At 36.9% G+C, this 27,666-nt stretch overlaps 1 protein-coding gene across 3 annotated transcripts in view; it reads right to left on the bottom strand.

Annotated features, from left to right (window-relative positions):
- Positions 1-24,415: 24,415 nt before the first annotated feature.
- Positions 24,416-27,666, bottom strand: part of LOC124172875 (protein dissatisfaction-like) — a 67,453-nt gene continuing 64,202 nt past the window's right edge. For all 3 annotated transcript variants that reach the window (XM_046552378.1, XM_046552379.1, XM_046552377.1), the window contains one exon: positions 24,416-25,710. The gene's annotated coding sequence lies outside the window, so the exon portion shown is untranslated. The remainder of the gene's footprint in view (positions 25,711-27,666) is intronic.

A 27,666-nucleotide genomic window follows, 5' to 3' on the forward strand; every position in this document is an offset into this window, starting at 1 on the left:
GATCGCTAGTGAGGGCTAACTCCACGGAGGGGTTGGGAGGCTCGACGTCTTCGGCCACATTAGAGTCTAACCGGCTGCTATGTTGGAACTGCGGTCGAGTTGGTCATAGATTTTCTCGGTGTTCTTTACCTCTCAATCGTTTCTGTTTTGGTTGCGGTCGTCGCGACGTGACGAAAGCTTCTTGTAGAGATTGTCAGTCGGGAAACGGGAAAGGAGTTTCGATAGGAAGGGAATTAGGAGCTCCAACCCGTGGTGTCCCTTCGCGTCATCACAAAGAAAAAAAATAATTAATACCTACTTTCGCAAGGCTCGGCAATTTTCCAATTCGTCTGTTTCGAGTGATGGTAGATGGTATCTGGATTTAGTTATTGGATCCAATAGGTTAAGGGCCTTGGTAGATACGGGTTCCGGAAAAACGTATTTGGGTCTTGGAGGTTTGAGCCTAGTGAAAAATTTGGGGTTATCAATCAACTTGGTGCATGATACGAAGGTAACAGTAGCGAATGGCACTACAGCGCGTGTTCTAGGGTCAGTGAACTTGGCTATTAATTTAAAAGGAAAGACGAAGGTGATGAAAGTCTATATTTTGCCATGTTTATCGGTGCCGTGCATAGCTGGCAAGGATTTTCTTACGCGATTTGCTCTTCTGATAGATACGAGAGATAACGCGTGGAGTTTTAGTTCAGATCCTGGCGTGCGTTATACCTTTGAAAGGGAGATTAAAATGACGGAGCGAATTCAGGGGGTATTTGCATTGAATGAATGGGAAAAGGAAATATTAAAACAATTTTTGGATAAGGAATTCAAGTTGTTTGATCCAATTTCGGGTTGCACTAATTTGGTATCACATCATATTGATGTTGGCACTAATATTCCGATAAAGCAAAGGTATTATCCCGTTAATCCCCGAATGCAGGAAGTAATAAATCAGGAGGTTGACCGATTGTTGAGGGAAGACATTATTGAACCTTCGCAAAGTTCTTGGTCTAGTCCCGTAGTAGTAGTACGCAAGGGAGACGGGAAGTATCGTTTTTGCCTTGATTTTAGAAAAGTGAATGCGGTTTCAAAAAAAGATGCCTATCCCTTACCTTACATGTCAGCTATTCTAGATAAATTGCGAAGTGCGAAATATCTCACGAAAATTGATTTGCATCAGGCTTACTTTCAAATTCCCTTGGATGAGACAAGTAAAGAGATTACAGCGTTTACCGTTCCGGGAAGAGGGTTGTTCCAATTTAAACGGATGCCTTTTGGTCTTACGGGTGCACCGGCAACCTTTCAAAGATTATTAGACAGACTAATAGGTCCGGAGATGGAACCCCATTGTTTTGCATATTTAGATGACATAATATTAGTCACGGAAACTTTCGAACATCACCTTAGGTTGTTAAGCAAAGTTTTTCAGAAATTGAGGAGCGCGGGATTGCAGATAAATAGGGACAAATGCGAATGGTGCTGTCCACAAATTAGATATTTAGGCTTCATCATCAATGAACATGGTTTGTCCGTTGATCCGGAAAAGGTGGGTCCGGTGGTAAATTATCCTGTCCCGCGAAATATACAACAGTTGCGCAGATTTTTAGGAATGGCTTCATGGTATCGGCGCTTTGTGGGTAACTTTTCTTCGATAATCGCGCCATTGCGTCAATTACTGAAGAAGGGAGTGAAGTGGAGGTGGGGTCAGGAACAGCAACGTTCATTTGAGAAAATAAAAGAGTACCTGACTACCACGCCTGTTTTGGCTAGTCCAGACTTTAAAGAAACCTTTTATTTGCAAACAGATGCCAGCTCTGTTGGTTTAGGGGCTGTGTTAACCCAATTTTTAGATGGAGCCGAGCGGGTTATCGCGTACGCGAGTCGCTCATTGTCAGCGCAAGAGCAAAAATATTCGGTGACAGAGAAAGAATGTTTAAGCGTTCTATGGAGCATAGAAAAATTTCGTGTGTATCTGGAAGGCTATCATTTTGTGGTTATAACGGATCATAGTAGCTTAAGGTGGCTACATAAGTTGAATAATCCCAATGGCCGTCTTGCACGCTGGTCATTATCTCTTCAGGGGTATGACTTTGAGGTCCGACATAGAAAAGGATCCGAGCATGTGGTACCGGATGCGTTATCGCGCATACCGGAGTGTATCGATTTAGTTAATTCAGGGGCTGTGGAGTCACTTAGTGCGGACCCATGGTATAATAAGCGTTTTAGGCAAGTGCAGAATAATCCAGCCAATTATCCCGACTCGAAAATTGAAAACGGGGAGTTATATGTCCACCGTGCACAGGCTATAGATCATTTGTTAGAGGGAAGTAGTTGTCCATGGAAATTGTGTATTCCAAAAGAGAGAGTCGGAGGAGTATTGAAAGAAAATCACGATACAACGCAAGCAGGTCATCAAGGGGTAGAAAAGACTTGTTCACGGATTAAACAACTTTATTACTGGCCCGGGTTGGTGTTGGATGTTGCTCGTTATGTCCGTAGGTGTGACATATGTCAAAGATGCAAGGTGGAACAACGAAGACCCGCGGGTAAGATGGGAACTAGAGAGGTTCAGGAACCTTGGCTAGTGGTAGCTACAGATATTATGGGGCCTTTAGTTCGTTCGTCAAAGGGAAATCAGTATATTATCGTTTTTCAGGATTTATTTACTAAGTGGGTGGAGTTAAGGGCAGTTAGGCATGCTACGGCTGAAACAGTCAAGGCTGCGTTTCGAGAGTTAGTGATTTTGCGTTGGGGAGCACCCAAATTTTTAGTTTCGGACAATGGTCCGCAATATGTTAATCGTATTATGTCGCAGCTGGCGGAAGATCATGGCATTTTATTATCATTTACTCCCCCATATCACCCGCAAGCCAACCCCGTTGAGCGGGTTAATAGAGTTTTAAAAACGATGATATCGTCTTTTGTTAAAGAAAATCACAAGAAGTGGGATATACATTTGAATGATTTTTGTTATGCAATGAATTCGGCGGTTCATTCTTCCACAGGATATTCCCCCGCATTATTAAATTTTGGGCGAGAATTGCACATTTGCAGGTCGGAAAGGAGTACCCGAGAAGTAACGGATGCTGTTGTAGTACGTCCAGTTAAAGAGTGGGTTGGGCGTTTAAGGAATTTAAAGGAGTTGCACGATTTGGTGCAGCGTAATCTAACGGAGGCCTACTGTCGGCAGGGTAAATATTATAATTTACGTAATAGAGATCGCGAATATTTCCCTGGTGATTTAGTACTGAAGCGAAACTTCGTTTTGTCTTCAGCCGCACAAAACTTTTCGTCTAAATTGTCGCCTAAGTTTGTGGGACCCTATCGCATTTTACGATCAATCTCTCGCAATGTGTATGAATTGGAGACAGATCAACGTCAAAGTATTGGAAAATGGCATGTAAAAGATTTGAAGCCATACCTGACCCCTAACACATAATTTTTTTTTTGTTAAGTAAGGGGGGGATTTGTAATGCGTAAAGTGCGTCCGGGAAGGTTGGAGGTCGAAGAGCAGGTGGGAGAAGTTAATGTATAAAAAAAAAATATGTATATATATTATGTATGGAAATAATGTAAAGAGATTATTAATTGAAACTATGAATATGTATGTTCTTTTTGGGACTTCAATCCACTTTACTTTCATTATGTAATTAATCATTACACTTGTTTCTTTTGTTCTTCGGTATCGTCTCGCGTGTCCCAAAAGGGGGAGCATTGAGGCCAGATTGCCACTTATGTTACGTGTGTGATGTGTGTTAATGTGTTTTCTTTGTTTTCTTTTATGTGTTTGTGGAGCATGAATGTTGAGAGGAGAGGGAGATAAATTGGAAGTTTACAGGCATGCCGCAGGACTGCAGCGAAGAGATTGGTCCTCTCTGAGGGCAGTCTTAAGGAAGATCGCCACTTTACTTCCGCGGCTGACCACGGCGGAGTAACTTGGGCGACGGGCGGCCAGCGGTCCAACTGCGATGCCAGTTTAAAGACCCGCGCGTAAGGAGAAGAGCGCGCGCGGGCCGAACAGATGACAAATTGTGTCGTCTGCTACGCGGTGTTGGGAAAAACGGCAACACTGTGGGTGCTAGGTAGTCAGCGTGGCGAAGGAAACCGTTCTCTCGCTCTGCAACCTTCCCGCTGGACGCACCTAACTTGAACTCTCCTGACTTGAGATAATTCTCAGTGATGAAGCATGGACTTCGGAGTATGTGGGTTGTAGGATTGTGTGTGTGTTAGCGTAAGGTATGTGGCTGTTGGTTTCATTTTGGTTTAAGGGGAAAGATCAATTTATTGTTGTAATTTTGGGGGAACCCATATTTGGGACTATTCAGTGGACATTGGTCTCCAATTTATTTACTCATGTGTGTGAGGTTCGTCGAGTGCAGGGGTAATTGTGATGTCAGTGAATTGGAGTCGTTAGTGTGGATCAGGGAAAATCTTATTTTGTTTAATGGAATTGTCATTTTGTAGAAAACTCAAAAGGTGCAATTGTTAAATAAATGCCCAAGTTGTGGTACGATTTGTTTTATAGAAGGGATTCTCTTTTCTTTTGGTTTATTGATCCCTTGCGTGAGGTGTCCCGGACGAATCCTCGTGGTTCGTTTAGTTTTAATTAAATGATTTCTCCACTGTTAGCTAGTCGCGAGCAAATTTATGTAACGCGGTACTACCCTCGTCTTTTGGGGTTCTGAGATTTAGCTTGGGTAGTTGTAAAAGGGTACATTATGGCGTTACACCTTATTTCTTAATTTCCTTCTTTCCTTATTCCTTTTTCCTTATTTCCCTTTTTCCTCATTTCTTTCTTTCCTTTTTTCCTTATTTCTATATTTCTTTCCTTATTTCCTTTTTTCCTTCTTTCCTTATTTTCATTATTCCTTTTTCCTTATTTTCCTTTTTTCTCATTTCTTTATTTCCTTTTTTCCTTATTTCTATATTTCCTTTTTTCCTTATTTCCTTATTTCTTTATGTCCTTTTTTCCTTCTTTCCATTTTCCTTTTTTTCTCATTTTTATTTCCTTTTTTCCTCTTCTAAACATTTCTGTATTTCCTTTTTTTCCTCAATTCTTTATTTCCTTCTTTCCTTATTTCTTTATTTCCTTTTTCCTCTTTTCTTTATTTCCTTTTTTTCTTTGTTCCTTTTTTCTTAAATTCCTTTTTTCGTTTCCTCCTTATTTCTTTTTTCCTTTTTCCTTATTTATTTATTTCTTACTTCTTCATTTCTTTATTTCTTTTTTTCCTCTTTCTGTATTTTCTTTCATCCTCATTCCTTTATTTCTTTTTTTTCGTCATTTCTTAATTTCCTTCTTTCCGTATTTCCTTTATTCCTTTTTTCCTAATTTCTTTGTCCTTTTTTCTTTTTTTTCTTATTTTTTTATTTCCTATTTTGTATCTTTCCGTTCTTCCTCTTTTCCTCATTTTTTTCCTTTTTAACTTATTTCTGTATTTCCTTTTTCGTTATTTCTTTTTTTTCCTTCTTACCTTTTTCTTTAATTCCTTTTTTCCTTATTTTATTACATCCTTATTTCCTTGTTTCTTTTTTTCCTTTTTTCGTTTTTTCCTCATTTCTTTATTTCCTTTTTTTCCTTTTCTCCATATTTCTTTATTTACTTTTTTTCATATGATTTCTTTTTTCTTATTTTTTTATTTACTTTTTCCTTTTTTCCTTATTTCTTTATTTCCTTCTTTCCTTATTTATTTATTTCCTTATTTCTTCATAACGCTATTTGCTTTTTTCCTCATGTCTATTCTTCCTCTTTTTTTTCTTATTTCTGTATTTCTTTTTTATCATTTCTCTATTTCAATTTTTCCTTATTTCCTCATTTCCTATTTTTCTTCATTTCTTTATTCCCTTATTTAATTTTTTACTTATTTCTTTATTTTCTTTTTTCCTCATTTCTTTATTTCCCTATTTAATTTTTTCTTATTTCCTCATTTCCTTTTTCCTTTTTTTTATTTCCATTCATCCTTATTTCCTTTTTTCCTCCTTTTTTAATTTCCTTTTTTCCTTAATTCCTTATTTCTTTATTTTCTTTTATCCTCATTTCTTTATGTCCTTTTTCTTTTTTTTCTTATTTATTTTTTTTTGTATCTTTCCGTTTTTCCTTTTTTCCTCATTTTTTTCCTTTTTTACTTATTTCTGTGTTTCCTTTTTCCTCATTTCTTTTTTTTCCTGTTTTCCTTATTTCATATTTTTCCTTTTTTCCTTATTTTATTACATTCTTATTTCCTTTTTTCCTTATTTCTTTAATTCCTTTTTTCTTTATTTCCTTTTTTCCTTATTTCATATTTTTCCTTTTTTCCTTATTTTTTTTCCTTTTTTCCATATATTTTTTTATTACCTTTTTCCCTATTTCTTTATTTCCTTTTTTCGTTTGCTCCTTATTCATTTATTTCCTTATTCCTTCATTTTCTTTTTTCTTTTTTTCCTTATTTCTTGTTTTTTCCTTTTTTCCTCATTTCTGTATTTCCTTTTTCTTTATTTCTGTATTTCCTTCTTTCCTACTTTCCTTATTTCTTTCTTTCCTTTTTTCCTTTTTTCCTTATTTCATATTTTTCCTATTATCCTTATTTTTTATTTCATTTTTCCCTCATTTCTTTATTACCTTTTTTCCTATTTTCACTATTTCTTAATTTCCTTATTTCCTTTTTCCCTATTTCTTTACTTCCTTTTTTCCTCATTTCTATATTCCCTTTTTTCCTTATTCCCTCATTTCTTTTTATCCTTTTTTTCCTTATTTCTTTTTTTCCTTTTTTTCTTTCCTTTTTTCCTTATTTCTTTACTTCCTTTTTTCCTCATTTCTATATTTCCTTTTTTCCTTATTTCTGTATTTCTTTTTTTCCTCATTTCTATATTCCCTTTTTTCCTAATTTCTTTTTATCCTTTTTTCCTTATTTCTTTTTTTTGCCTTTTTTTCTTTCCTTTTTTCCTCATTTCTTTATTACCTTTTTTCCTATTTTCACTATTTCTTTATTACCTTTTTTCCTATTTTCACTATTTCTTTATTTCCTTATTTCCTTTTTCCCTATTTCTTTACTTCCTTTTTTCCTCATTTCTATATTCCCTTTTTTCCTTATTCCCTCATTTCTTTTTATCCTTTTTTTCCTTATTTCTTTTTTTCCTTTTTTTCTTTCCTTTTTTCCTTATTTCTTTACTTCCTTTTTTCCTCATTTCTATATTTCCTTTTTTCCTTATTTCTGTATTTCTTTTTTTCCTCATTTCTATATTCCCTTTTTTCCTAATTTCTTTTTATCCTTTTTTCCTTATTTCTTTTTTTTGCCTTTTTTTCTTTCCTTTTTTCCTCATTTCTTTACTTCCTTTTTTCCTAATTTTTTTTATTTCCTTTTTTCCATATTTTTTATCATTTTTTCCTTATTTCCTTCTTTCCTTTATTACTCATTTCCTTATGTCGTTTTTTCTTCATTTCTTTATTTCCTATTTTCCTTATTTCGTTTTTTCCTCATTTATTTATTTCCGTTTTTACCTTATTTCTTTATTTCCTTTTTTTCCTTATTTCTTTATTTCCTTTTTCTCCTTATATGTTTATTTCCTTTTTTTCTAATTTCTTTATTTCCCTTTTTCTTTGTTCCTTATTTCTTTATTTTTTTCCTTTTTTCCTTATTTCCATATTACTTTATTCCTTATTTCATATTTTTCCTTTTTTCCTTATTTTTTTATTTCCTTTCTTCCATATTTCTTTATTTCCTTTTTTCCCTATTTCTTTATTTCCTTTTTTCGTTTGCTCCTTATTTCTTTATTACCTTTTTTCCTTATTTATTTATTTCCTTATTTCTTCATTTCCATTTTCCTCATTTCTGTATTTCCTTTTTTCTTATTTCTGTATTTTTTCTTTTCCTCATTCCTATATTTCCTTTTTTCCTTATTTCCTCATTTCTTTATGTCCTTTTTTCCTTATTTCTTCTTTTTCCTTTTTTTCTTTCCTTATTTCCTCATTTCTTTATTTCCTTATTTCTGTATTTCCTTTTTCCTTATTTTTTTATTTCCTTTTTTCCTTATTTTTTATCATTTTTTCCTTATTTTCTTCTCTTTTTTATTCCTCATTTCCTTTTTTCCTCATTTCCTTTTTTCCTCATTTTCCTTTTTTCCTCATTTCCTTTTTTTCCTTATTTATTTTTTTCCTTATTTAATTTTTTCCTTATTTCTATATTTCCTTCTTCCTCATTTCTTTATTTCCTCATTTCTTTATTTCCTTATTTAATTTTTTCCTTATTTCCTTTTTTCCTTCTTTCCTTTATTCCTTATTTCCTTTTTTCTCATTTCCTTATTTACTATTTTTCCTCATTTCCTAATTTCCTTTTTCCCGTTTTTCCTCATTTCCCTTTTTTCCCTATTTCTTTATTTCCATATTTCCTTTTCCTTTTTTCCTCTTTTTCTTTTTTCCTTCTCCCTTTTTTTCTTTTTTCCTTGTTCATTCCGAAATATGTGAATCTCCGGAGCTACACTTATTTTCACCATATGCCCGGGACCCAGAAAGAGCCATTATAATCTCAATCAAGAAATCATTTAAAGCAGCGAACGTGGTAGCCATTAAAGCAGACAAAGGGAACGCAACAGTGATCATGGACCAAAGGATTTACATTGACAAATGTTTAGAATTTATTGCAAAAAATCATGTACAACTGTTCGAAAATGATCCCACCAAGAAATGCCAAGCAGATTGTAAAAGTGCTATTTCCAAAATAAAAATGAACCTCACGCCAAGTGAAAAGTGAAATGTAACAGAGATGAATCTTACTGCCCCCAGATTTTGTGGCATGCCCAAAGTGCACAAACCCTCCATTCCCATCCGCCCGGTGGTTTCAGGCATAGGCTCCCCAGCGCATTCCCTATCCATTGTTGTGAAGTGCAAATTCATGGAATATTCCAATTTCCTTGCAAAACACAGTATTAAGAATTCCATAGAATTGACAACATTCTTATCAAAAATAACACCGCCTAAAAATTCTATGCTAGTTTCCTTTGACATGGTGAACTTATTCCCGAGTGTTCCAAGAGATGAAGTGGTGCTCCTGGCCAAGGAAATGCTACACGAAGCTAAAACGCCACAACTCATTTGCGACGAACTAATATCTTTATTGAAAGTGTGTACAAATCAAAATTATTTCATGGTTAACGGAAACTTCTACCTACAAAGGGACGGTTCATTTAAAGCAGCGAACGTGGTAGCCATTAAAGCAGACAAAGGGAACGCAACAGTGATCATGGACCAAAGGATTTACATTGACAAATGTTTAGAATTTATTGCAAAAAATCATGTACAACTGTTCGAAAATGATCCCACCAAGAAATGCCAAGCAGATTGTAAAAGTGCTATTTCCAAAATAAAAATGAACCTCACGCCAAGTGAAAAGTGAAATGTAACAGAGATGAATCTTACTGCCCCCAGATTTTGTGGCATGCCCAAAGTGCACAAACCCTCCATTCCCATCCGCCCGGTGGTTTCAGGCATAGGCTCCCCAGCGCATTCCCTATCCATTGTTGTGAAGTGCAAATTCATGGAATATTCCAATTTCCTTGCAAAACACAGTATTAAGAATTCCATAGAATTGACAACATTCTTATCAAAAATAACACCGCCTAAAAATTCTATGCTAGTTTCCTTTGACATGGTGAACTTATTCCCGAGTGTTCCAAGAGATGAAGTGGTGCTCCTGGCCAAGGAAATGCTACACGAAGCTAAAACGCCACAACTCATTTGCGACGAACTAATATCTTTATTGAAAGTGTGTACAAATCAAAATTATTTCATGGTTAACGGAAACTTCTACCTACAAAGGGACGGTTTAGCTATGGGCTCCCCATTGTCACCTCTGCTATCCGAAATATTTTTGAACAATTTAGAAAAGAAACTTTTCAATGGTGACCACCCCCTCCTAAAGAATGTTCGTTATTGGTTCAGCTATGTCGATGACATACTTTGTTTATGGACGGGAACGAAGAGGCAACTAAGAAATTTTTTACACCTTATCAATGCTTTAAATTCAAATATCAAGTTCACTATGGAGTTACAAGAGGGCAGCACTCTAAATTATTTGGATCTAAATATTTCCATTAAAGACGGCGAGCATAAGTTCTCCATTTACCGAAAGTCAACTTATACAGACCATGACCACCAGACCATAAACGCTGTGAAATCGCATTTATAACAAGGATTTCCAATTCCAAATCACATTTTTAATTTTTTATCACTACGCAATGAAATCGCGTTTATAACAAGAAATTTCAATTTCAAGTCACATTTTTATTTCTTTTATCTCTATTTGGGGAATCGCTTTCATATCAAGTATTTTGAATATCAAATCACATTTTAAATTTTTATTTTTATCTCTACACTGTGAAATCGCGTTTATAACAAGGATTTTAAATTTCAAATCACATTTTTAATTTTTTATCACTACACTGTGAAATCGCGTTTATAACAATGATTTTCAATTCCAAATCACATTTTTAATTTTTTTATCTCTACACTGTGAAATCCCGTTCATAGGAAGGATTTTCAAGCTTGAATCAAGCAATCTAGTCTCCACTGGTCAAGGTTGCTGCAAGCTATCCTATAGGAACACAAGAGTTTTCACCATTCCTTCCCTGAATCAGGTTGAGCTAACAGCTATTCGTATGGTGTGTAGAAGCAGCTGTGTCTGTAGAGAAAAACTTTTGATATTGTCCATTGGCATTTTCTCCAACGCGAGCCCTATCATGCAAGAATACTTATCAGAGTAATCTCCATCGGATATTTTGTAGTCCTTTTATGGGATTGTGACGTGGAGAAATTCAAAAGCTAACTAGCACACTGCTTTGGGCACAATAGATTCATTACCGGAGAAGACTATCTGAGAGTACCACAAGACTCACCATCAATATCAAAGTGTATTGCGGGATGCAGATGAACGGTCCATACATAGAGTCAAACTCACCAGCAGAGGTTGTGAAGAGGCTTGTAGGATCAATAGAGGCAACTAATCCTAATCGTACCACAGATAACTGGTATACTGTTTATCCGCTTGCTAAGCATCTCCTTAGAAAAATCATTACAACCATTGGTACACACAAATAAGCTCTTATAAAAATTTTTTTTTTTTAAACCAGCCTTTATATTTAGATTACAGGGGATGAGCAACGTTTATATATGACACAAAGCAAAAAAACTCAGTAACCCCGAAAAACCAAAAGTGACGTATTAAAAAAGTCACTATATTTATTAAATTTTCAGTGAATGGTAAGCCCCCTATGTTTTAAAATGCCACCCCTATGCTTTTAAATGCCTACCCCTATGTTAAAAATGCCACGAAACACGAAAATCGACCATTTGGAACTTCTTAGATCAAAAACATGTTTTGGGGGGCTATAGGTTGACTGGGGGGTGGTTTGGGGGGTGGTTGGAGAGAAAAAGTTATATTTTCATGTATTGTCATCGGAAATGAAGAAGTGTGCAAAATTTCAGCGTTTTTGCTTCACAGGAAGTGAGTCAAATTTCAGTTACAAGATTTGTACCAGACAAACAGACAGGTTGGTGAGTTGATATAAAGGCTGGAAAAAAAGAGAGATATCACCTGAATTTTTACCAAACAAGACAATAGAGAATGGGGGGGCTAGGGCCCCCTCAGGCCCCATGGAGTTGGCGCCACTGAATGTCTTTCTGAAACCCGTAGAGAGATGACCCTACAGTTTTAAAATACAAAACATCAGATGCAGGAAAACTCTCCAGGCCACCAATACTCATAGTAACATTATTAGGTATCCTTGCAAAGCAAATGGTGAGCCAATAAGAACCTTGTGCATTGTGGTCGTTACCAACAGCAAAGGTAAACTTGAATCCAAATAGAGTTCCAATGGTAACAGCAACCCATACGTTAACAGCTCCAGCTTCAACACAGTATAATCGTAGATGATTTTCTCCACAGGTCTCCGTGGAGACCCTCTTCTTATAGAACGACGTAGAAAAACAATCAAATGTGGTAGGTGCAATAACTTTTCTTGCGGATAGCAAAGTGAAACAGTTACTACCTGCAAAAAGTGTACGTAAATGACGTGACAAAACCTTAAGACATACAAACTGTCAAATATTTTAATTGAGTTTTTGGCATTGTTTTAAAAAATGTTATAAAAATGTTTGAATTGTAAAAGTATTTTAAAAATCTGTACTGTAAGTCTAAACTATGTAAAATTTTATTTAAAAAAAACAAAGTAATGGATCTTTAGTACACTTCTTAATTCGAGCTTTTTGTTATTAATATCAACGGAAAGCCCAGTGTGCCACTGAGTTCCGTGGGTGCCCGCTAGTGTCGGAGAAAATGGCATGCCTGCTGGAGGGTTGAGAAATGGAAAGAAAATAAGATAAGATTCCCCATTAAAGAGGTCTTATTCATAGAATTTAATTAGAGTTCTTACCTATTCCATTGAGTTGATCTTTATCCTGCATTCACACCTCAATCTTCTATATTATTTCTACTGTATAGATCCCTTTTTCTCAACTTTTACGCAACCAAACTCTACAAATGAGGTACCAAAATGCAAAGAATTTATCAGAGAACATGCGACGGCATATATCACTTCCCAAATATAGCTATTGTTTCCTAAAATTGGTTTTTAAATTAAAAAAAAAAAAACAAAAAAACTGTAAATATTCCTGACGTTAACGGCGCAAAAACTGATACATTTGTTCATTTGCAACAATATCTCGCATTCTTTAAATAACTTTTATGAAAATGTGGCTGATTCCACATTCAAGTCTCCTGTTGATACGTAAGTATGAGTCATCATGTGCGTTTAACAGAGAGGATAGTGTAATTACTTCCAATGTTGTGTTTAAAGAGGTCCTCTGACCTCAATTTGTACATGAACATTCCAATTAAATTTGTACATAAGACCCTGCCTTTTTTCTACATTTTAACATTACAAACGCGCCTATCCCTCCGTGGACCTGCATTGAAAAGAGCGGGGGAAGCCTGCTGGGAGCGGGCGCAGCACGCACGCTCGTGTGGTAGAAGTTGAAGAGCATTTTTCAATAGAAGACGCCGATAATCACTTAACTAGGTCCACCACACAAATCCAATGCCTCAGGCTATACGTGGTTGATAAATTATAGCATATATTCCACTGTGAAGAAAAATAAGAAAAAACGATAAGATTCCCAATCATAGAGGTCATATTCATAGAATTCGCCGGGCCCTGCGTTCGTGAAAAAAAAATTAAAATATACGATAGTTTTGAAAACGCAATTTCAACTATTACTGTATTGTTAAGTCCGTGCTAGACAAAAAATAATATTATGAAAAAGGAATAATTACGGCGTAATACGAAGTCTGAATTTAGCCTGAGAGTGGTAGGGACTCAAAATGCTCGAGTTTGTAGATGGGGTATAAAGTTTAATATTTTAAGTGAAGGGCCCCACACTGAAGGTTCGCCCCTAGCCCCGCACCTGCTAGGGCCGGTCCTCCATCCAACATTCACACCTCAACATGATAGAAATTCAATTCAAGTGCCACACGTCTTCTCTTTCCCAAATGATGACTTCTACTAATCTTCAAGCTTTAATTGTCCAGATAACTGACTAATAGCAAAAGCAAGATGAATGTTTCTGTCAACAATTACATCTGCAATTGAAGCAACTGCACAATATTCGCATAGTGCAATGGCGTTGGTTGCTTTTGCACAAAATGTATTAATCCGTACAAAATATTGTTCACACATATCCACAAATAACATGAAGCTATTTTTAAATATTTTTTTCTGCTGCACTGCTCTTTATTTTATCAATGCATGAAAAGTAATTTACACTAAAAGTATGAAATTGTTTGAGGCTTGATTTTATGGAACATTGCTATATCCATGATAAAAACACAAATGGTAATTTCCACATTATTCAATTTAACATTTAACGACCGACCATGGCTTCGACATCTTTTGTCATTATCAAGCAGGGTTCTCACTGTAACTAAATTATAAAACTCACGGTTTTTTCCAGGTTTTCACGGTCTAAACATCATCAAATTCACGTTCTGTTGATAAGCCATTTTAGGCATACATATTGATGATGTAACAATCACCGCTGCACGTTAACTAAAAATTTATCAACCGCGACAGGCGCCTCGAATTCAAATGTAGCAATGAAAGTGCTATTTCTCATGACGTCACCTATCGATATCAAAATTTAGGTGAAGCTTAAGGTTGTGAGTGGCAAAATGGAGGGAGCAGTGAGGTAGGGAAGTAAAGAAGTGTCTGATTTTTCGCCAGACTTAATGAACACTTCGTTCGCCGGTCTTCCAATCACAGGCTCAAGATCAATGTGTCATCATGGCACAAAGACCAATAATAGGGTGGTTTCCTATTATTTTTTTATTGCCTAAATCGAAAGATTATTACTCCAGGAGTACGTATTTCGCGCTTTTAGATTTTTAAATGACGATATCTATTTTTCGCGATTAAATGAAAAGTGAAAAATTTCAAGCGCGCAAAAACGTGACGCGTAAGTAGGAAAGCCCGTGCGACGCATTTCTGGTTCCCCCTCTCTCCTTGTGAAGTGACCTTGATCGACGCTCTGAGCGCTGATAGGACGCAGGATGCTAGCGGATAGCTGAGTACCTTGCTGAATGGTAGCGCTTGGCTTAAAAAAGGTTTATTAATACCTTATCAAACGAAGAAAACTTTCCGACCTTAGCCAGTTTTAATAGGTGATTATTAAGACATGTTTCCCGGAGCTCTGTGCCTCATGCATGCAATGGTAATCTCAGACGATGCATAACTCCTATCTACTCGTATAGAAACTAGGTCCCTGTGACGTCACGTGGAGTGGCATCGCATGGGCGCCAATCTGGCCTTTTTCAAATGAGGATAAAATTGACCATTGCCTTTCGTCTAAACCGGTATTTCTAAAACCAAATAATTTGTGTATTATGAATACACTGATGGTGGGTAACGAATCGCAATCAATGCCTATCGTTTTCTTTGATGAAGGAAACTTCCCTATTGTACTTCGAATATACGTGTGGAGATAAATGTCTCTCTATGTGACTCGACCTTGAAACATGATTTTAATATCTTTTTTTTTCTTTTGATCTGGTCAATTGTAGTTATTTTTCTATAAGTTTGAGGGATTTTTAAGGTTTTAATGACGAAATTCACGGCTGTTTCCAGGTATTTTCACGGTAGATGAAATTCACGGCTCATTCACGGTTTTAAGGTTTTCACGGTTGAGTGGGAACCCTGACTGAGATTAACCATTGGATAATGATAGATAGCGAGACATGATTTACAAATGCAACACTCCTTGAATCAACCATGATATCAATGAATATAAAGGTGAAGATTTAAGCAACTTTTACCGGACCAGTTGTAACATATAGAGTCGAGACTTCATGTACGTCTTCATCCACATTCTGGAGAAAAACAGGCGCAGTAATGAAAATAAAATAACCACCGAAATTAACCATTGGATAAAATTATATAACGAGACATATTTTGTATATGAAACACTCTTTGAATCCACCATAACATAAGTAAATAATAACATAATAAATATCATTAAAATCAATAAGTTGTAGATTGATGCAACTTTTACCGGACCAGTTGTAACTTATAGAGTCGAGACTTCATGTACATCTTCATCTACATTCTGGAGAAAAACAGAGGCAGTAATGAAAATAAAATAACCACCGAAATTAACCATTGGATAAAATTAGATAACGAGACTAATTTTGCAAATGCAACACTCTTGATGTCTAATAGGCAACTATTAGATATACATCTATCCGTAGATGAAAGTAGACAAAATATAGATACAGTTGGCATAGTCGCCAGGCATGGTTCTACGCGTCGCAAAATTTTTTAAGTCCGTAATCACTCGAGTAAGGGACCAAAAAAAATGTCCCTTAATCAAATGTTTAATCGCTTCCATAGCTCAAGAATCGCGTTTTAAAACACACTTTCGGAGATGGATCCAAAACCAGCCATTGTCACCTGCAAATCTAATAGATGTCTAATAGGCATCTATTAGATATACATCTATCCGTAGATGAAAATAGACAAAATATAGATATCTATAGATATCTATTTTCCGTGTGGGTTTGCATAGGCGGATCCAGGAGGGGGGGGCATGTGGATATCAAAATTTAGGTGTACTTTAAGGTCGTGAGTGGCAAAATGGAGGGAGCAGTGAGGTAGGGAAGTGAAGAAGTGTCTGATTTTTCGCCAGGGTCACTGCAACTGCAATACACAACTGCCCCCCCCAGACCCTCAAAAATATGCAAGATTTTTAATTCGGTTCCATTATCATTGTGTTCGTTTTGTATTACGAGATATCCTTGTGCCCCCCCCCCCCCCCCAGAAAGAAATCCTGGATCCGCCCCTGACTCTTTGAATCAACCATAACATCAATAAATAATATCAATAAATTCAATAAGTTGAAGATTTATGCAAATTTATCCAACCAACACTCTCTCGGTATTTATACAAAGGCCAAGGTAGGAGGTGGGGGGCATATGGAATTGGAGTGAGGGGAGTGGGAGGGGGAAATCGTTTATGTGAACAATTGAGTGAAGGCCGAAACCAGAAGACATACAACAAGAGGAGCGTGAGTTAAGGTGATGGTTTTGACGTCATGGGGAAGCTTAACTTTAACAAAGGTGAGTCAGAATAAAATAAAACATCATTAACAAAGTCCATCCCGGCTATTGGCGGTTTCAAGTTTTCCTTAAAATCTAATTTAAACACTTTGTCTGTACAAAGTAAAATATCTATGTCAAAATTGCTAAAATAGTAATTCAGGCATTAATGATTAGCAAAACAAGATTTTCCGTCATAACATATAAAACTTCTTCCGTGTTCATTCACTTATTGACAAAAGTTCTTTGACAAAAGCTCTTTAAACCTTCTACCGGTCTGGCCAGCACAACACAAGCCACAGTCTTCACACTTTAATTTGTACACTCCACTTTTGTCCATACAATCATATTTGTCCTAAGAATTGAATAAAATCTTGTCAAGCGTCAATGGGTTATAAAATGAAATATTGTAATTACTTTTATTTTTAGCGAAGACATTCTGGAGTTTATACGAAATGTTTCTAATGAAAGGCAGTTTGACCCAGCAGGTAACTTTGTCGGGACCATACACAGAGATGTCAGTAACTTTGTGGTTCTTTTGGAGTGATATGGTTTAAGCTTTAATCTTGGTTAAGGTTTAATCATGTCTAATCACAGGGTGTGGAAGCCATTTCTTACTGCTATGGTTTGCGTACCTAGAAGATTAAGATATAACATGGTGTATTAAAATGCTGCATGAAACAACCTTTATTTCATAAAAAAAGTGTTGCATTACATATTGACTCACCCTTGTACATAGACAAAATCGAATGCGCGAAAATGAATCTACTCACGTTGGAAAATTTTTAAATAATTCTTTTATTTAACGCCAAAAAACCATAATCCATATAATTGTGGTCATTACAACTCATGTTAACAGATATCACGTCCAAAGCTATTTTGTTTTAGGTATTAATTTTATTTATTTTTTTACCTCTGACTTATTCATGTCAACTATACACAATTATTTATTTATTCACATTTACAATTTTTTGTTTTACAACCTTTAGTGCTGACGTGTTTTGGTCACGTAACAATGTCATCAGCAATCAATTTCGATACAAAATACATGGTATGAGTATACTCACGGACAGTTCGATTTGCGTGCGACAACAACGCATTCCCTTTCGGAGTACAGCGTGGGAGACACATCGAAAAGTCATGTGACAACACAGTTTTCGTCCCGATCCAAATTCACATTTCTTTGTCGGGGGACAGAACACAAAAATTAAACATTCAACAAGCACGCACAGTCACGCACGCAAGGAACATTCACTCCAAACAAGGATTCGAACGAGATTCTGGTAAATAAAGAGTAACACAATGGGTAGATGTGGACTGAAAATATGCTAGAAGGAAACTTAAATTGTTAGCGCACAGCAGAAGAGAATAAAATCAAGAATGACATTCAAAATAGGTAAACAAACAGTGGAAGAGATGGGTGAATTCCATTTGGGAAGTAGAATAACAAGCGATGGACGAAGGAAGAAAGAAATTAGAACGCCAGAATGGCTCAGACAAAGAGAGAATTCCATTCGAAAGAAAAACCTACTTGGAACTCTACACAGAACAAAAGAATACGTTTAATATGAATAGGCTTACGGGTAAATATCAGCTGAAGGTATCAGGAGAAAGTAAACCAATATTTAGAATGCAGCAGAAAAGAATAAGTAAAGAGCAACATGAAAATACGGAGACAAAAACTGGTACAGGTGGATGAATTCTGTTATTTGGTAAGAATGATCACTAGCGATAGGATAAGCAAGAAATAAATTATCAGCAGAGAATATCCCAGGTAAAGAGAGCATTCCACCAAAAGAGACCTGCTCACAGCAGGAAATTTAAACATAAAAGAGAGGAAACAATTTATCTGAACTTAAATTTGGAGTATGCTCCTATACGGAAGTGAGGTTTGGACAATGACAGCAGCGGAGATATCAAGGATAGAGGCCTTCGAAATGTGGTGCTGTAGAAGAATGTTGAGGATCAAATGGATCGACCGAGGAAGTCCTAAGAAGAGTAGGAGAGAAGTAAAATCGACAAAAATACACAGCCACAAGTTATGATGACCTGATGGAGACAATCTTAGATGGACAAGATTCTGGTAAAGAGGGCAAGAATGGAAGAGGAAGACGTCGAATGAAAAGAAATATATTCAAGAGAATAAGTATTTATGTGTGAAAAGATCAGGAGAATAGAGTGGAGAACTGCATCAAACAAATCTTTGGATTGTTGACTAGTACAGTAAAACCTCTGCGTAGTGTACCTCTTTACATCGTAAACCTCCATACTTCATACCACCCCTACGGTCCCATCTGAATTACATGTAAATTTATAGGCAAACCTCTTTGTAGTGAACCTCTTTATCTCGTAAAACCTCCACTTATCATACCAAGGAGATACCCCTGAGATGGCCTAACTACCTCTGCTATTCGTACCGAGACAACTAGAGACCATTAATGCAGCTGTGAATGCAGCTATGTACATGGAATGACATTTTCAGCAATAAATGTTCCTCTTTTTTTTCTTATATACCTTATTATGCTGTAATTTTTTATGTTAATCATTAGTTGTGGCCATTTTGTTCAATATGAGAGCATACCTAACAGTAAATAAGAAAAAAGGTATCCAACTATCCCAATCATTTTAAGTGACTGTTGAATTGAGAGAGATCACATCATTTTCTCTCGAATCATGGAAAAAATCAAGCGATGGCGCTCGCTTTCTGTAATTATTAAATAATAAATGTGCATATGTTTGCTGATGCATGCATCTTTGTTTAAACACATAAATACAATGGTTTAAAAGACAGTAGTGCCTTACATTTCCAAAGGATATGAAAAAATGGTGCCTATCACTAAAATTTCTCTATAGTGAATCTCCATGGTTCAAATGGCCCAAATTTTGGTCCCCTCCATTACGATATAAAGAGGTTTTACTTTATACAATGATAATGCAAACCGAAGACTTAAAATGAATAGAAATGACCTAGGCCATCGAAATGCAGCCTCAGAGGAAATAGATAAAGGAGCACAAATCTTTTTCTGCACGTGGGAACAAGATTGAAATGGCAAACTCCTGAGATCACGCAATGGCCCTTTCTCAAGGTTGTGTAGAAGCTGAAAAATTGGTGGACCCCTTGGCATGAGTTTCTGATGTCATCAACTCATCTGCGAAAAGGTTACGGCCAGTGATATTTCTTATGAATACCTGAATAAGGGCTGAAAATGAGAAAAATGCGATCCTCTTCATATTTCAAAGTATATCACAAGTAAAACAATTGAGACAGACGTTCCGTTATAATAATTACATTATGATAATACAAAGGAAAGCTAAAAAAAATGCAGATAAAGCAATGTCGACTAGATTATGGAATGTTAAGTCTCTTTTCTGGGACTAGAAATAGAATAGAATAAAATGGAAACCCAAACTTCACTCACACAAGGCTAGGCCAATCGCAACACGCAAACCCAATCACGCAACAGGCAGACGCATACAACTGAGCAATATTGTACTGCTGTCCAATAGAAGAAGAGTCATCATCCTCATCGGTATTCTACAAATTCCCTTGACAAGCAAAAAAAATAAATAAATTAATAAACGCACATGCCTTGTCGAGATAAAACACGTTTTCCGAGGAAATACATTTTTTCGTACATCTACAAATGTTTACAATATCAATATACAATTTCCGTTTCACCATCCACTGTAATTTCTTTCATTTAATATTATGATAATATATATTTTTGTATGTATATATATATTTATATATATAATGCTGTATATGCATTCATTTTTGTTCTGCTCATCTTGCACTGATTCCAACGTACCGCTCAAAAGAGTCTGTGGTCCTTTTTTTTTGGTTCAAATCAACACAATGAATGCTTACAAATTATTGATCAAGTACATATTCATGAAGTGAGGGCTGTTGGGTCACAGGAAACAATATACTCATATCAAACACATTTTTTTTGGCACTTTCAGTCGTCTACAAACCTACTCCTCTTCCCTACACATTCGCCGTTCACTTCTACGCATTTTTCTTACCGATACAACAGCTTCTTAACCTTACTTTTAGCGCCAGCCTTTTTTTTTACCTGGTATACATACGCGAAGAATGCCAGGGCTTTTATGATGAATTTGCACGATTTTACTTAAAATTTTATAAAAATTCTAATACGAATGTGTTGAAGCTAATTTTTTTTAAATTCCAACTTCTAATACTTAAGTCCTTGATTGAAAAGTTCACCTACAGTGCAACCTCGATGAAACGACACCCCACAGTGCACCAATAAACACTCGTTATAGCAAATTGTCGCTTTACCGGAGGTGGAGCAAATAACAGCCAATATGTATACCTGTTGCGAACAGTTATACAGGAACAGAGTGGTGCGGTGACGTAAATTTCTGTCTGATAAACGTAAGCATAAATCCAGACGAAAGGTGATGTGTTTTTGCATCACTAAATTTCCTTACTCAAACAACGACTAATTGTTTGGTGTTTTCTTGGCCATGGTGTCTGCCATCAAATGCTTTCTATTCATGCAACTCATGGACGTGCGGGTATGCTGACGACTGCTTTCTGCCGCCCGAGGAACAAAAGAAGATCAAGCATTCGCGAATGCTAATGCCACAATATTTTCACCAAAATTAACTACTTATTTATCAAACGACAGTTGACCACATAAATTTGGGACTGATCACTCCATTAACTTCATTTCTAACAGATCGCTAGCCATTACAGCGATTAAGGAGTCTTGATGTAAGTTTTTCCGGCGGTGAAACCCTCGCTAAGGCGAGAGCCAACACCAAAAGGTCCTCATAAAAAAACGAATTTTTAAACATGCTTATTATAGGGTCAATTGACAGTTCATCGGCTATCTCTCGTAATATCGGGGGTCTCGCTATAGCCCGTACTCGCTTTAACGAGGTTGCACTGTATGTTGTTATCTCTTCTGTACAACTTGGGAAAAATCTTTAATTTTTAAATTAATTTAAATACACCCGGCCGATAGATCGGCCCGTGGCATTCTTCGCGCATACCCCACGGGCCGATAGATCGGCTGGCTGGCACTGAAAGGGTTAAACCCCTCTGCATAGAAGCTTGCTGCCTGAGAGTTGAACCAAGTGTCAATACCATTCTTGAGTTCCTCTTCGGCTTTGAAACATTATCTACCAAGCCACTGTATCAAGCTGGTTTCATGACACAAATGTCTAACCTTTCCTTCACTCATAACCGTCAGTCCATGAACTAGGCGAAACTCCTGATGAATTTCAGCAACCGACAATCCTTTTCCATACAAGAATCGTACGACAGAATGCACTTCACAGCTGATAGGACAAAGGATTGTAGCGGATATTGTCGTTTGCACGCACGGACATGCAAAGGACTTGTAAAACAAAACAAACGCAGCTGTAACTTCTCTATGTATCGGTAGATGGTGTCTCGGGAAGAAAACTTGTGTTCTGAAGTGCAAATATTTAAATGAAAGACTTGTAAGACAAAACAAATGCTGCTGTAACTTCTCAATGCATCGGTAGATGGTGCCCCGGGAGGAAAACTGTGTTCCGAAGCGCAAATATTTAAATGAAAGACTTGTAAGACAAAACAAATGCTGCTGTAACTTCTCAATGTATCAGTAGATGGTGCCCCGGGAGGAAAACTGTGTTCCGAAGCGCAACTATTTAAATGAAAACAAACCGCACTTCCTTCATGAATATGCCTAGCGATGGGATGCTTCCGTAGCACTTACAGATAACCACCCAAATACATTTTACACACTACGCATCCTTTCCTAATTCCATAATTTACATTTCCAGACATTTCATGTCTTCAAACTCTTTTTTCCTAGCACACAAAAAAAAAAGTATAGATTTCATCTCCCACAGATTTAAAACCTCCTATATTTTATTTCACATTATCCACGAGTGGATTCTTTTTTTTAGTATTGCCTTGAATTTTTTACCCATTTTTCAGGTTTTTACGTTCGTTCCACCGAACACAGTATGACAGTAAATAATGGGAGCATTGCTTCCGACGAAGAGATGCTAATATGACGTCATTTTAAAATGTGCTCCTGGATGGGTGTAAAACTTGGAAATGACAAAGGAAGATATAAAAAAATGCAGATATATCTATAAAATAAAATTTTAAGATGCATTAATGGTCCCATCGATGGGGATGGAATGTGGAGAATCAGAACCAACTGTGTACTGAGAGAGCTTATACAAGTGCAGATTGGAAAGTAATCCATGTAATAAAAATGAATTGCTGTTTATAATCGGGTGTTTTCCCGGCGTAGGTGTTGGATGAAAAGTTCTCGGGCTTTCCACTGGGTAATAAAATCCTTCTCCGCCGACGTTTCTATGTCCATCAGGGGCATCATCCTCAGGGCAACTGAGTGACTTCAGTACTCAGTTGCCCTGAGAATGATGTCCCTGATGGACATCGAAACGTCGGCGACTAGTCAGTACTCAGTTGCCCTGAGGATGATGCCCCTGATAGACATCGAAACGTCGGCGGAGAAGGATTTTATTACCCGGTGGAAAGCCCGAGAACTTTTCATCCAGAATTGCTGTTTGTTAATCCTGTTAAAACTCTAAAACAGACCGTAGTCCGCAGATGGCTTAACAGATTTCCGATTTCCCCTCATACAAGGATTGAACGATACCTATTTATTCAAAAATCAAAAAAACCACATTATCTGCAAAATATTTAGGCATACTTCTGACAGCAAATACACCTTCCACTTTCTTCCCTGAAATGTGCCTTTCTTATAAAATTTTTACAAGAGCCAAGACAAACTTCACACGGTTGACTTGTCGTGAATGATGGCTAGGACAATTAAATACGTTAAAACTTTGCGTGAGAAAACAATGAAACTAAAGTTAAACGTTCACTTCAATATAAATAATAGCACCAAATAAACGCAGAGAGATCGGTATGTTCACATCAGGCCAATGCTCGACGCCATTTTACACGGGGCACTGGATTGTGCACGTTATAAATGAATTTTAATTTCTAAAAATGGCATGGAATTGCAAGAATGCAGGAATGAAATTAGAACAGGGGCTATTTTGCCGTCTCATGCCCATGCATACTGGGACACAACACTTTCCCGGCGGCTGAGCATGGGCCTTGTTCGCGTGAGGAATGTAATAATCAGCAAATAATTAAAAATATGTTAAGATCACAGTCTTTAAAAGTGAATGCATAATAAGTTTTTTCAAAAAAATCACAACCTTAACATCAGCATCTGACTAGATTCATAACAGTACACTTAAAAGACTAGAGGAGTATTTTCAGAGGCCATCACTGCATCTTGAAAAATAAAATATTAACAATACACATTATGCGTATCACACAGCCAAAAATATTGATTGAATGAAAACAATACTGAATTCTACACGTGCAGTGAAGTCCCGATCATTCAAAGTTCATTTGAATGGTCTGAGAAATCTGAATTTGAGTGGGTTGAAAGCCAAGGGGACATGAGTGATATCTTTTTTCTATACTGAGTTGGGTACAGAAATTAAATATAGAAAACAATCGAGATCAATTATATGTTTATCTGTGCATTAGATTTTCGTCTCGATGTCAGCGCAGAAAAGAGACTCACTTGTATGCCTTTGGTTACGAATTTTTTGTGTATTTATTCTAACAATTAACTTCGCGATTTTAAATTAACTTAATTAACTCTGTCGAGAAAAAAATCACTTGTATTCCTTGGCTTCACAATAAGAAATTTTAGATTCATTTAAGAAATAATAATAAGGTCAACCATGTCAAGCCAAACATCATACAAAGATCTGACGCTCGATTTCAGGTTCGGGAGAATTTTTTTCCCACGACAATTAATGTGGAATGAATCTTCGACATAAGTATTGCATTATCTTATGCGGAATGGATTATTGCAACAAAATTGTAAGACTATGCGTTCTCGTTCCAACTCCACCGTACTGACTATCATGAATTTGAACTTTTCAAGTTGCACGCTCCCCTCTTTTCCTTGACAAATCACTGGTAATTGGTAACTGATCTGTATTTCAACGATGCCAACCAAACCGCGGCATAACCGATGCCAAATGTCGCTTAAATTAGGTTTTGTCCTTCATTACCAAAAACTTACACCATCCACCTTTGGGTTCATCGACTCCGCCTTGGAAGTACGTTCTTCTCTGTTTCCCGAACTAAGAATTGTTTTCAGGAAATGTCCGAAACGGAACCTTTTAACTTTAAACCAACCAGACACTGCTTACTTCCTGACATCAAATTCATTATTTCTTCTTCCGAACAATTCAAGCACGATGACACCACTACTTGAATTCTACGCTCTTTCAGCAATGAATAACAGTGCAACACTGAGCGCAGTCACTCTGAAAATTTCAGGAATACTTGGAATGGTGAGTATTTTTCCCAGCGATTTAAAAGTGTTCTCCCCTTACCATGTATCCATACGCTTGAGGGTACAGAGACAGACCAGTTGGTCGGCAAAGAGAGGAATGAACAGCTCAACTGCCTTGCCCTCGACTGGCAAACAGACACGAAGGAGCCTACCACACACTGCAACGCTGTCGAATCGTGGGTAACCAAGTCACCAAAACACTGGGCTGTTTGCTCTTCTTCACTGAACGAGTGTTCCCCTAGTTTTGCAGTTGTTCCAAATGAGCAGGAACGCTCCCAATGCCGGATAACAGCTCACTGCACAACTTTCACTGCTCACAATGTCACCAAACACTGAGCAAACTGAAAGAGCAGTCACTCTTTTCCTAATAGCAGTCACTCTCTTCCTAATAGCAGGCATTTTTTTTCTTTTTTGATGAGCAGAATTAATTCCCGTGTTAGGGAACCGTTCAAATACACAGTTCCCTTAAACTCAGGGAACGTTCAGCTGTCCTGTCAGCGCCACTGATGACACTCCTACTACCATAAGGGTGAAGTTTCACTAATCAACACGAAAGGTCGAAATTACATAACAGGATTACAACATACACATTAACAGCCAATACTTATCAAACTGACAGTTTTTTTCCGTGAGCAAAGATGGACGCAACAACACACATCCATCTAGATTCCTGCAGAGCCACCCCCGTGTTCCACAAGACCACACTTGACGTTGCGTTGCCTCAAGTCTGAAAGGTGGCCCTGAAAATACAGAGAGAATCATCCGTCAGAAGGTTATAATGCTAGGGCCAAGATTCCACACCAGTTGACACAGTTGAATTTTTGTCTGTTGAGCAGTGTTTATAATTTTTAAATGAAATTCTACGATTAATCTTCTACATATATTGTTTCTACTGTATAGATACCTTTTTCTCAACTTATACGCAACCAAACTCTACAAATGAGGTACCAAAATGCACAGAATTTATCAGAGAACATGCGACGGCATATCTTACTTCCTAAATATTGTTATTGCTTCCTGAAATTGGTAAAAAAAAATCGATTCCGGCAAGACTGTCCTCATCCCAAGAATACAGTTAATGCCGTCGGATCCCACCATGCCTACATAATTTTACTCACAGACAATTTCCCATTAAGGTTTCCTATGCGATGACTATTAACAAGGCTCAGGGGCAGACTTAAGTTTGGCAACGCTGCAAGCTGTAGAGTGATATTCACTGCACGAGAGTTGGAGAGAAACAGAGGTCTCCTACACACACTTTCAACTGCCACTCTTCTGTGATTGGCTGCAGGAGTGGGTGGCCCTCTAGCACATTCAAGGTCACCTGCCTTCAGTTCGGAAAAAGGTTATAATGGACTGACAACATAAAGTGAAATGTCTTTATAACAAATGCCACGGTAACGAAATATTCAGTAAAACAAAATTATTTTTATTTATTTATTTTAAGGAGTTGCTCACATAAAGCATCTCTGCCAATTTATAGTGACGCAGTAACAAACATAAAATTCTAACATAAAAAATTTGAACAGAGAGCAGTGGCATAGGATAGTAAAGAACAAAATAGAAGGCACGAGGAAAGGGAGGTGTAGAGGGAGGTTTATTTACTTGCTGAGGAATGGGACATGGCGAGTTTGATAAATGAGTTTAAGGGCAGAAAAAACAGGTCAATATTGTCTGGTAATGAATTGAGCAAGGAGCAAAGGCGGTGTTGGAGTGAGCGCCTAACGAGGGATAGTCTAGGGATAGGCGTATGGAGCAAGGAATGTGTACGAGTGGGTCGGCAAGGCACTCTGAAATTAATGGATGAAAGCAAATCAGGACAATCGATGTGTGAATTTAGAATATTGTGAATAAGTTTTGAGTCTGTTTTAATCCTTAAATTTTAAATGTTTTCCGTCCCGCAAACGAAATTTCCCCTATGACGTAATATTCAGTACAACAAAATTATTTTCTGCCCCTCAAAACGAAATTTCCCATATAACGTAATATTCATTATAACGACGATTCAGTATATCAGCAGTCTGTAGGACATGAAGAAACTCCAATGGCCTTAACAGGGGAACTCGTTGCCGGTATAAACAAAACACTGTGTTGGTATGCTGGAAGGGGAAGATTCGCAGCAGTGACCAACCCCAGCACTGAACTTAAAACGTTGCGTACCGGGGTATTAAAATTCCTAGAATCGCCGAGATTGGAACTATTAGGGCATAATGCCTTTGGTTTAAACATGGTTAAAAAGCAACTTTACCCAATCAAACGTTATGATGCATCAATTCATTATGAATAACGAACAACAACTGAAAACGTACTAATGAACACGTATTGTACGCTTGAAAATTAAACAATTTAATGCGCCTAAATGACGAGAATTTTCGTCATCCGTCTCGAACGTGTTAACTTCAGCAGTCTTCATGGTGAAACAAAACACAGTACTATTCCACAAACTTATACTTTTACAGTCTACTAGTTTCGATGTTTACACCATCATTATCAAGACTAACTGAGCAATAGCATACAACATCCAGCCTTATTTATCCAACAATAGTGTGAGGGAAGGATGTTGGATGGATAAATAAGGCTGGATGTTGTATGCTATTGCTCAGTTAGTCTTGATAATGATGGTGTAAACGTCGAAACTAGTAGACTGTAAAAATAAAAGTTAGTGGAATAGTACTGAGTTTTGTTTCACCATGAAT

This window comes from Ischnura elegans (genome assembly GCF_921293095.1).
Source record: "Ischnura elegans chromosome 13 unlocalized genomic scaffold, ioIscEleg1.1 SUPER_13_unloc_3, whole genome shotgun sequence".
Classification (NCBI taxonomy): Eukaryota; Metazoa; Arthropoda; class Insecta; order Odonata; family Coenagrionidae; genus Ischnura; species Ischnura elegans.